The sequence below is a fragment of the Salarias fasciatus genome, chromosome 23, assembly GCF_902148845.1.
Source record: "Salarias fasciatus chromosome 23, fSalaFa1.1, whole genome shotgun sequence".
Taxonomy (NCBI): Eukaryota; Metazoa; Chordata; class Actinopteri; order Blenniiformes; family Blenniidae; genus Salarias; species Salarias fasciatus.
This window is the reverse complement of record NC_043766.1, coordinates 4,702,581-4,714,602: the sequence shown is the minus strand read 5'-3', so window position 1 is coordinate 4,714,602 and position 12,022 is coordinate 4,702,581.

Genomic DNA, 12,022 nt, shown 5'->3' with positions numbered 1-12,022 from the left:
AAATCGTGTGATGTGCTGGGGATGTGAAGGAAAATACCCCCTGAGTCTATGAGGTCCCCCTCCTGCTTACTTAAAAAAAAAAAAAAAAAAAAAAACATGCGTTGGTTCTGTTTTACTCTGTTTGTCTCTTTCTCTTTTTCTCTCAAATTAAAAACCATCCGCCTTTCATAGAAATGATGAATGCTGTATTTCACTGGCAAACTGGGAAGATATATCAAACATATTTTAGAACCTCTGTACAGCAGTGCTGAAATTCAGAGTGAAAGTGGCAAACGACTCTAAAGTCACACTCTCACTGTTTGGCAGTTCTAGTAACCTTTATGGCTGAACTCCAGTTTTCCTATTATTACCCTGAAGAACTTATCACTAACCTGCAACTGTGCATTGATTTCAACAATGTTCACTACAATGTAATCATTTTCAGTTTAAAAGGGCATCTGAGTTTACCCTGAAAGAAAACATTGCCATAGTTTGCACGGATCAAAACACTGCTGAGAATCTCACGGAATCTAATGGAAAGTCTTAAAGAGGATTAATCCTGATGGGCACGGTTGTAAGGCATTGATGGAGCTTTGTCCATGTAACCACTGATTACTACTAAGAACAAGATTACTGTACTGAGTAATCACTTGGTTTATATAGCACATCTGATTTAAAGTTGGAAAGTTGGGTGTGCTGAGGAGAAACACACACAACCACCCATTTTCAAGAACCACTTTATCCAAGTTCAGGAATGCAGGTAACTGGAAGCCTCTTCTGAACCAACCAAACAGGTCACCAGCTTATCACACCTCCAAAAAAAAAACAAAACCATGAAATCAGCCACATACACATCCAGCTGATTCAAAAACGTAAGGATGTTGTGGGATTCTTGGAAGAAGCCTGATTATCTGGAGGACATCTGTTCAGGCAGAACATGCAAATTCCAGATAGAACAGCCAGAGCAGGGATCTGAGTGCTGCTACTCTACAAAACTCCTCTTTGTTTATTCAACTGAATGTCCACTATCAGGGCTGTAGTTTGCAGTTGTGCCAACCTGGATGCATTTGAATGGGATATGTTTCTTTTAGTAAAATATGGCTAACATGTCTTTTAATCCCTTGTCAGGAACTTGCTAAAATATATGAACATTTCAACCCAAAGCTCTTAAAAAAATATTTCTATACTACAAGTCATTAAAATCAGTCTAAAGACACTTTGTTAAGCTGATTTTATGAGAAAGCGTCTTGTAATGTGGCATAAAAGTGACCAAAATCACACATTTTTTTAGGTCTGGTTAAATGATTTTCTGAGATAATAATAAAACATGAGTTTAAACAAAATATGGCTTGATGGTTATTGAATATATATTTCAGGCTACATTTTTTTCATGTTTAGTTATTTTCTATATCTGGAGCTGAAATTTCTACACAGTGTTTTTTCTGAGGTTTTTAGGATAAATGCATCAACCAGGCATATGGAAGCGAAATAGGAGATGCTTTGTCAAAGCAAAAATGAAAATACTCTGGTGCTTTTGCTTATGAATACTACTAATGATATAAGAAATAAAAGAAATAACTTTTATCTTACTGTAGTGTAATCATTTTGTAGTTCGTGTTCATGAAATGGCCCAGGAACATGGATATACCAGGCAGGTAAATTAAATGAATTTCCCAAAGCTGCAATACATGTTCAATGGTTAAAGAGTAATATGCAGTTTTTCTCAATTTGGAGTATGTTTCTTTTTGTTTACTTGCTTGTGAGGTCTACTTGAGTTGCATGTTTCTGAGACTCATTCCACTTGTGAAAATATTCGGAGAAATAAAGTGTGCAAAAGTATTTCCCCAACTCCCAACAACAAAGGTGCTCGACGGCGTGCCTGCACAAACTCTCTTTAATGGGATTAAATGACCCAACAGGAATAATTGATTGAGTTCACTGAGGGGATCAGTGAAGATTTACAATTTCAAAGCACCTGCTCTCTTATCTGAACACCATCCTAAGTTAAAAGAGCTGATGCAGGTTACTAAACTTATAGTGGCAGCAGCCACAACTAAGCCAGGGAGCACTAACAATAGCAGACACAATTCACAGAAATAACAGAGGGAGACAAGAATAGCGAGAAGATCAGACAACCTTATTGTAACCTCAGTCTCAGGCCTTTCCATCTTTGTGCGACCATCTGTTTAGGTGCGGAGAAGTGTTTTACTTAGGGAAACTGTGGTCATGCATGTAAAATGCAAGGTTACTGTGTCTAAGCATGTGTCATGTGTTAGAAGCTAATTGATTTTATGACAAATCAACCTAGAAATTGATTATTCTGAGAGCAGCATGTTTAGTTACTCAGATGTGACCATCCAATCATCTAGTTCTGATGTTTCATTTATAACTGCATAAAAACCATTAGCTACATAAAGAATTGTTTAAAATTAAAATGCTTTTTTAATGTGAAATAATATCAATAACAGAAGAAAATAGTACAGATAACTGTGTATATATACACTTATTTAAATATACTCCATAGTGTACCATCATATTTCCAATTTCCAATCAACAGCAACAATAACAACAAAAGAAATTGATTGTCCTATTTGAAGTGAATGTTACCACAAGGTTTTCTCTTGAACCAGCTGAACAGTTGACTTTGAAAATTGTTTACGTGCTGGTTGCAGATTGAGAACTTATTGCCTTGGGCACAAACTGAGTTTGCTGTGGGTTTACCACAGTGCTGACCAGGCAGATCAATGCCAAGCCCCAAAAACATGGAAACATTCCACATGAATCATGAAAAAACTCAATTAAAAAAAAAAAAAAAAAAATCATTCCTCATTTGCTCAAGGTGTTTGTAGGGGCTGCAACTGTATAAAAGACATTTTTTTCCTGAAATTTATTTGAAATGTGTATTTTTCATTGTCATCATTTCCTTGTTTTAATTCATTGCGTATTAAAAAGTAATTTTAAAATACATTAGCTTTTAAAAACATGGGTTGATTAAAGAATACATTGTTCTATATGTAAAGTTCAATCAATTTGATTTAGAGAATAGGTCACAGTTTGAGTTCAGAGGTGATAGTGGGTGAAGCAGAGTGCCAAGATGGCTGCACAGCAGAACACCGACATGGCTGAAGAGTGAGTGCATATGGCCACAAAATAATAACTTTCTACTTGGTCCAGGAGGCGTACAAAGTAACTTTAATTTTGAACATTTTTATGGTGTTGTATGAGTTCGTTATGTTGAATCAGTGACCCCTGAATTGACCATTAAATGTTTCCTGTTGTTGTGCTACTGTGTTGGGACCTGTCTAAATGCTGGACATTCGTTGCTGGACATTTGGTGAGACACTTATGAACGAAAGAGAGGTTTTGCAAACGTTATGTATTGTCTCTTTATTTTTGTAGCTTTCACGGTGTCTGAGGAGGAGGAGAGATGGATTAAAACTGGAAAGAGAACATCTGTATGATGCGTGGCCATTGCTTTGGAAAAGAGTCTCAGCTATGAAGCAGGTTTGTTATATGTGGAAAAACTCTCTCTGGGGCACAGGAAGAGCATGCAAGTTTAAAAGGATAAATCATAGTCCTGTTCTGCAGCAGGTTCTAACCAGGAATAGCCTTGTAGATATGGGAGAGTATGCGGCATGATCCATCTTTTTTCCCAAAATGAAAATAACATAGGAGACAATACTCATTAAATTACAATAGAAAAAGTAAAAATAATAAAACTGCAATCAAAAAACAGACAACAGTACATACATACACACATTGTGGCTGCACTCTCTCATTGTGCTTTGTAGCTTAATGCTCATAGAGAGTCAGCAGCACCTTGTGGCTGCAAGGAAAACTGCAGGTGGAGGTATGTGTGTGTCTGTGTGTGTCTGTGTGTGTCTGTGTGTGTCTGTGTGTGTGTGTGTGTGTGTGTGTGTGTGTGTGTGTGTGTTCTCGTATTTCTATCCTTGTCGGGGCCAAATGTCCCCACAAGGATAGCAAAACGTGGAATGACGTGCCTTGTGGGGACCTTTTTCCGGTCCTAAGTAGGAGAAACAGTGTTTTCTTGACCATGTTGTTGTTACTGAAAAAAGTAAAAGTGCAAAAACATTTCTTTAGGGTTAGGCTTTGTTGTGGTGTGGGTTAGGGTTAGGGTAAGGGTCAGGGTTAGGGGCTAGACATGAATGGGAGTCAATGGACGGTCCCCACAAGGATAGAAATACGAGACTGTGTGTGTGTGTGTGTGTGTGTGTGTGTGTGTGTGTGTGTGTGTGTGTGTGTGTGTGTGTGTGTGTGTGTGTGTGTGTCGGGGGGTGGGGGGCATTTCTGGATCTTAAGAAGGCGTTCAATACAGCACACCTGTAGCGGAGCCAGAGTCCGGGCAAGGGGGCGGTCGCCCCAGGGCCCACAAGGTCATAGGGCCCCGTTTCATGTGATGTGTTCACATATTATAATAAAATGTGCAGCGTGTGCGAGAAGATATACGCATATGAGTGTTGGCTCCAATTTGCAAATTCTTACATTAGGACTGTCCATGAATGCATCAGAGCTGTAAGCCAGCGCTGATTGGCTGTGCGGCATGAACCAGGTTTTTCTTTTGCACTTGATCTGAACTGTTTGGAGGGAAGTTAAACTGTATGCTAAACACTATGCTAGCCGCTAGCGGTACTACCCAAAACCTAACATCGGAGCCACTGGTGAGTCAGTGAAACCTTCAGAAATATTATCTTTATCAGAATGCTGTGGTCTTAAACACCTGGCTATCTGAATGTGCCTTGTGTTGCTCTCAACTATAAGAGACCGGGAGTCTATTTTTTTTCTAATATACGTGAATTCCCAAAGATATAGATATCTGTGTCTATAGATTGTGTAATTTTAGACCAGCTGTGTTCATTTTGTATTTAAGCTGTATCAAAGACGGTACAAATTTAGCCCGTGACTTCTTATCTGAATTTTCAGCACCATGGACAGCGAACGCTCTGAGCGACACCTGTCAGGCTGCAGTTGTGTGCATATGTGTATTTGTTCTTCAGAACAAGTTTGTGAACTGGTTTGTGACTTTATTCTGCTTTCTGAGGCATATAGGTTTGCTTGGCTCAATAAAAGTGAGCATTAGTGTGTTGGTTGATGGTAGGATGAGGTATTGTTTGAATGGTAAAATTACTCTCATAAGGGCCCATCGAGAATGCTCCGCCCCCTCTGTACTGAGACCCACGCTCCGCCTCTGCAGTACACCATCAGGTACTTATATCAAAGCTGTCTTCTTTTAATTTTTCTGTGGAAGCAGTCTCATATTTATCCAACAGGAAGCAAAGTGTCCACATTGGTAAATCTCAGTCAACATATCTTAACTGTAACTGTTCCCCAGGGATCGATATTGGCGCCTATTTTGTTTAGTTTAAACTAAATCCAACTGTCTCCATACAAATGTATGACACAGTCCTTTATACACATGCTGAAATTAAACAGCAAACAGCAGAGAAACTGAATGCAGCCATGGTCCATGTCTGGTTGAGGAACTCATGTTTACATCTAAACACAAACAAAACGGTTTGTATGTTTTTCTCACATAAATGTACACGGAATCCAACCATGACATTGTGATCAATGGAAACAGTATTCAGGCAGTATCAAAATTTAAATATCTCAGAATCACATTAGACTCAAACTTGATATTCAAAAAGCAAGTTAAAAAGATAGACAATACGATTAAATTCAATTTGGCCAATTTCAGGCACATAAGACCATACCTAAGCATAGATGGAACAAAACTTTGTATGCATGCTATGATCTTCTCACACATAACATACTGCTTCACAACTTGGTCACAGACAAATCAAACTACTTTGAAATCCACAGAATTCCTATACAAACAGACGTTAAAAACATTTGCTCAAAAGCCCAACAGTTATCACCATTGTCACATAGTTCAAAAAAACACAACTTATTTAATTTTGACAGCTTTACACCTTTTTTAGATGCATGTCTGATCTTTAAGATATTAAAAGGACTTGCACCTCCACCACTAAACAAGTTCATAAAACAAAGAGAATGTGCTCCCAAAAAAAAAAAAAAAGTGCAACTGCCAGAGGGGACTGTGAGGGATCAGTCAGACAGAGTGTGTTTGGTGAGACAAACCTCTCTGTTAGATCCTCACACCACTGGAACAGTCTCCCTATTGATATAAGACAGACTGCTAACTACTTGACCTTCAAATCCAACCTCAAGAGATGGCTTAAAACAAACCAAATTTGGATAAGTGTAAGCTAAATTCTGTCACTGATTTCATTCATACATCCCTAAAGTCTTTTGTATTGTATTGCATTGTATTGTGCTGTATTGTATTGTATTGTATAATATATGTTTTTATATGAATAGTTTTTATTTTCCACTTTTAACAACCTGCTCACCTGCACACCACCCTGCACACCTGCTCTCCTGCAGGCATCCTGTGTGGAGAAAGGGAGGCCTACTGAGTTTGTGTCCAACCTGATCCCTCAGCTGGTGGGGGACGACAACCTCACCAAGCCGGGTGTTGTTGACAGAGCACACTGCATGAACCAGCACAAACCACCAGAAGGATCCAGACCCCGCATTATGATCACACGGGTTCATCTCATACAGGAGAAGGAAAAGATTCTGTGGCTCGGGAGACAGAGTTCAGCGAAACACGAAGGTAACCGAATCCGAATCTTCCCCGACTATACTGTGGAGGTGATGGAGCGGCATTTGCACGAGCACATCTCTTCTGGTTCTGTCCTAAATTGCATAACTTTTGATCAGCTGTATTTAAACAGTTATCAAAAGCTTACTCCAGCGTCATTCCACCTAATCACGACCCGGCCATCATGGGATGTTCTGTTGAGACTTCTGATCTACATGATGCACAAGTTGCTCTGCACCGAGAGATGGTGGTGGCTAAGAAGCTTCCTATTCTAGCCTGGAAGTCTACCACTCCACCAACCTTTGCTCACTGGCTCAGTGAGATGTTATCTGTCCTTCAAAGAGAACGACTTCGCTTGCATAAACCCAACAAACAGAACCGATCTGAAAAATGTGGTAACCGTTCCTGGTGTCAGCTGAGATGCTTGACTGAACTAATCATGCTGTACTTGCTTTACTTTAGTTACTGCAGCAGTGTGTTTTGTTTTTGAGTGAATTATTTTTGAAAATTTACAATTGTCTGGCCGTCCTTTTCCTTTTCTTTTCTTTTCTTTTTTTTTTTTTTTGTTTTTTTTGTTTTACGTTTGAGTGTTTTTCTGTTTTGTAAACTCTACCTAAAATGGTAGCACTTTATAATACGGCCAGTGTAAGGTAGCTACCAATAAAATATCAACCATAAAAAAAAAAAACCTGACAGTTGTCATCATGACAGCATCCTTTATAACTTTTGTAACTAACAGCTGAACCATTATTGTATATGCCACAGTACCTAAATGTTCCTTACAAGGCCATATCAATGGCTCATATATTTTTGTGAACTTGTACAAAGAAGTGACATTTAGCAGTGTATGCTGAGAGTCCAAGTTCTGAAACTCCACACTTTGAAAAACTGCACCACATGAAAACATGACACACTTTCATATTTTTTTGCAAGTTTATTTTTTATGCATTTTATAAAAAAACAAAAACAAACAATGAATACAAATGAACAGAGTAATTCAAAAAACATAAAGTGAAATATTCCTAAAGCTAAACACCAAGCCAACAACAAATGGATAAGCTAAGTCATGAAAACCTCAAATCAAATCAAATGGTTCCACATTAGTTGTGGGCCGAAGTCAGCTGATAAAATGATAAAGTCTATCTACAGTAAAAGTGTCTGTGGAAATTAATAACATCTAAACGTTGCGGAACAATGCCATTTCAACGAACAAACCATGAAATCAACCCATCAAAAACTTGCAAAAGAAAAAACCGCATCAAGAAATCAAAACATTAAACAGGGGATTGAATCACAACAACAAAACATAAAATCACAACAACAAAACATTAAATCATCACGCAGCACTTAAAACCCATTCTCTTCTTTGAGACAATTTCCACCGGGCGCGAAGTGATTCGCTGGTGATTCGCTTCTATTTTCTGCGCCGCCGCTTCAAAACCTCGTAAATTCACTGTCGTTGAGAGAGCACCAGACCGGAAGTTACACCGGAAGTTTCAAAATAAAACGCAATGCACGACCTCACGGACGTAACTTTTTTTCTACATATTGTCGCCGCCTCGGGAGGCACGAGAATCAGCTGAACAGGGTCCCAGACAGTAGCGAACGCGGAAATTACCGTTTTTATATAGAATAAACCAAACAAAAGGAACTATTGGATAAAGAAAAGCACTCATTTGAGATCAAAACATAAACCATGCACTCACCCTTGCTGGAAGTCTATAAATTCAGATCAATGTGGTTGGACGAGCAGAGCGACCTTGCAGAAGCGAAATGGTGTGTTTTTATTTTGTTTTATTTTCTGTTTATATCATGTGTTGTTCGAGTGATATATCAAGAGCAGAGAGCCTCTCAGAAGAGCAGCCCTCCCCATCCGCTGCGCTGCGCTCCCGGTGTGCGTTCACTGTAGGAACAAGACGCTGGCGCCGGTGGAAATTGGGGGTAATGCGGCTGCGGACGCGGGGCATAGCAGCACGCTGGGGCCGCTAGCTTTCCCGCTGTGCACGCCACGCAAGCGGTGCGCTGCCGATGTCCTTCTGGCACCCCGCAAACGCCCCAGGCTGCACTCTCCGCCGGCTTCGGCTCGAGTGAGCATGACGAAGCCTGAGCGGCGGCCCGTCCCGGTCCGAGTCCCCGCCATGGAGCATCCCAGCCCCGGCTGCACCCATAGTGCTCTTAGCAGCGTTTGTCCGCCGGCCTCTGCTCGTGTTAGCATGACGAGGCGTCAGAGCGGCGGTGCCGTAGCGCCCCGGGCTGCCGACATGCAGCGCCCCAGCCCCGGTGCCACTCATGCCGCTCCCAGCGGAGTTTCTCCGCCGAGCTCACGCCGGCCCGAGTTTCCGCCGTAGAGCGTCCCGATCCCGGCCTTATTCGTGTTGCTCCCGGCAGCGCTCCCTCGGCTTCCCCGTGTGTTGACACGGCGGAGCCTCGGAGCAGCGGAGCTCTGCCGTCCCGGGCTCCCGCTATTGAGCGTCCCGGCTCCGGCTTCAGCACCAAGGACAGCGACCCGGAAGGCTCCGACTTCAGCACCACGGCCAGCGACCCGGAAGGCTCCGACTTCAGCACCACGGCCAGCGACCCGGAAGGCTCCGACTTCAGCACCAAGGACAGCGACCCGGAAAACTCCGGGATCGCGCTGCCTCTGCTCGGGTTGTCCCCAGCAAAGTGCCTGTCCGCGGCCCCCCGGCGGCCGTCCGCGCTCATTCAAGGGACGCCCCCTCCACAGCCCTTTCGCCACAGGCCCCCTGTCTCCCGAGGCCGGGAGGACGGGTGGGCCGTCCCCTCAGGCCATGGTACAGCCACTCACGCTCCGGTTTCACAGGAGGCGTGCTATGCTGGGACCGCTTTCTCCCTGGCTGTCCAGGACACTGAGAAACGGTTATGCCCTGCAGTTCGCCTGTCGTCCGCCTCTCTTCAACGGCATCCTTCGTACGCGGCTCGCATGCCCTGCGGGGGCAGCTGAGCGTGACAGAGGCGCACTCGGGTTTTTATTCCCCCTACTTCTTGGTCCCCAAGAAAAGCGGGGGTGTGAGACCCATTCTGGACCTGAGGGTCCACAACACTCACATGGCCACTAGGAGGTTCCGCATGCTGACGGTCAAACACCTCCTGGAGAGCATTCGACCCGGGGACTGGATGACTTCGGTTGACCTTACGGATGCCTACTTCCACATCCCCATTCTCAGAAGGCACAGAGCCTTCCTCCGCTTCGCCGTGGGGACCAGGTATTTTCAATACAACCAGCTCCCCTTCGGCTACTCTCTCACTCCTCGCACCTTTACCAAGTGTGTCGAAGCAGTGTTGGAGCCCCTCCGTCGTCGTGGTCTGAGGGTCCTCACGTACATCGACGACTGGCTCATACTGGCGTCCTCTCATCAGGAGGCTGTGCCGCACCCGACCCACGTCCTGCACCACATCGAGCTCCTGGGGTTCATGGTGAACCGACACAAGAGTGCGCTCACCCCAGCTCAGAGGATGGCTTATCTGGGGATGGAGCTGGATACGCTCTCCATGACGGCCTGCCTCTCCGAGGAGAGACGAACCTCCCTTCTCTCGACTCTGAGGTCTGCAATGACTGCACCCCTGGTTGGTGTTCAACTGATCAGGACCGTCCTTGGTTTGATGGCCGCGGCCCATCCAGTGGCCCAGTTTGGCATTCTACACATGCGCAGGCTGCAACGGTGGTTTGCACGCCTCCGCTGCGTGGGGAAGCGGGACGGATGCAAACGGTTCCCGATCCCGCCCCAAGCACGCGAGGATCTCCTTTATTGGATGGATCCTGCTCTCCTAATGCAAAGAGTTCCCCTGGGCTGTGTGTCGCATCGCGTCGAAATGTTCATGGATGCATCTCTTGCAGGATGGGGAGGCGCCCTAGACCACCACGCGGTGGGCGGTGCTTGGGATTCGACTCCTACTCACATCAGTGTGCTGGAAATGACGGCGGTGCAGAGGGTCCTGCTCCATTTCCAAGCCAGGCTGAAGGGCAGCCATGTGCTCATCAGGACGGACAACACTACGGTGGTCGCGTACCTGAACAGGCAGGGGGGGACCCGGTCTCCCCCTCTTCATCGCAAAGCGGCGGAGATCCTCCTGTGGGCGGACCGGCACCTCGCGTCTCTCAGAGCGTGTCTCGTGCCCGGAGTCCTCAACGTCGGTGCAGACAGAATGTCCCGGGGAGGCCCACTCTGCGACGAGTGAGGCCTGTCCCCGTGGGTGGCAGCCGACTCTGGCGAAGGTTCAGACCCCCAGTGGCATACCTTTTCGCCAGTGCAGAGAACGCACAGTGCCCACTCTGGTTCTCACTTAGGTCATCAGACCCCCCCTCTAGGTGTAGATGCCTTCGCACACAGGAGCTGGCCGTCGGGCCTCCTGTACGCGTTCCCTCCGGCCCACCTCTTGACCCCACTGCTGCACAGAATGAGGTTGCACAATCTTCAGGTGATTGTGGTGGCTCCGGACACCCCGAGTGCATGGTGGTTCCCGGACCTGGTTCAGCTGGCGGTCGGGGACCCGTGGCCGATTCCGGACGGGCCCGACGCGCTGCAGCGGGCAGGGGGCGCCCTTCGGTCCCGCCCCTTTCTGGGCGGTACGCTCCTGGCTTGGAGGCTGAGTGGGTGAGACTAGTGGAACTAGACCTCCCCCCCAGCAGTGGTGTCCACCATCCAGAATGCCAGGGCCCCATCTACTGTCAAGGCCTACAGGTCTTGGTGGCAGCTCTTCACGTCGTGGTGCTCAGAGAGGGGCTTGGACTTGGTCTTCTGCACCATTGGCGGAGTTTTGGAGTTCCTCCAGGCCCTGCTGGACAGTGGTCGCACTGCATCCACACTGGCGGTGTTTGCATCGGCCATCGCAGCGGGCCATGGCGGCTTCGCCCGCTTCTCTGCACGCAGCCACCCGCTTCTGAAGCGGTTTGTCCGCGGGGCGTGCCGGCTGCGACCACCCTCCAGGCATGTGGTCTCTCCGTGGGACCTCCACGTGGTGTTGGAGGGTCTTAAGGACCTCCTTTCAAGCCTTTGGAGCAGGCAGAGGACCGCTTTCTGTCCTTCAAGGCTGCCATCTTGTTAGTGCTAGCGTCCGCCAAAAGAGTTGGTCCACCCATCCTGCATGGTGTTCAGCGAGGATGGGGTACTCGTGCACCTCTGGCCTAACCCAGCCTTTCATCCTAAGGTGATCACTTCGGACTTCCGGTCGCGAGTGATCCGGATCAGGACGCTTGACTCCATGCCTGGCTCGTCTGGGGACGACCCACAGCTGCTGTTGCTGTGCCCGGTCAGGGCTCTGTGTCTTTATGTCCAGCGCACAGCTGGCTTTCGCCCCACGGAATAGCTGTTTGTGAGGTTTGGAGCCTGGGGGCGTGGAGCCCCGCTGACCTCTCAGCGTCTCGCCCACTGGGTGGGG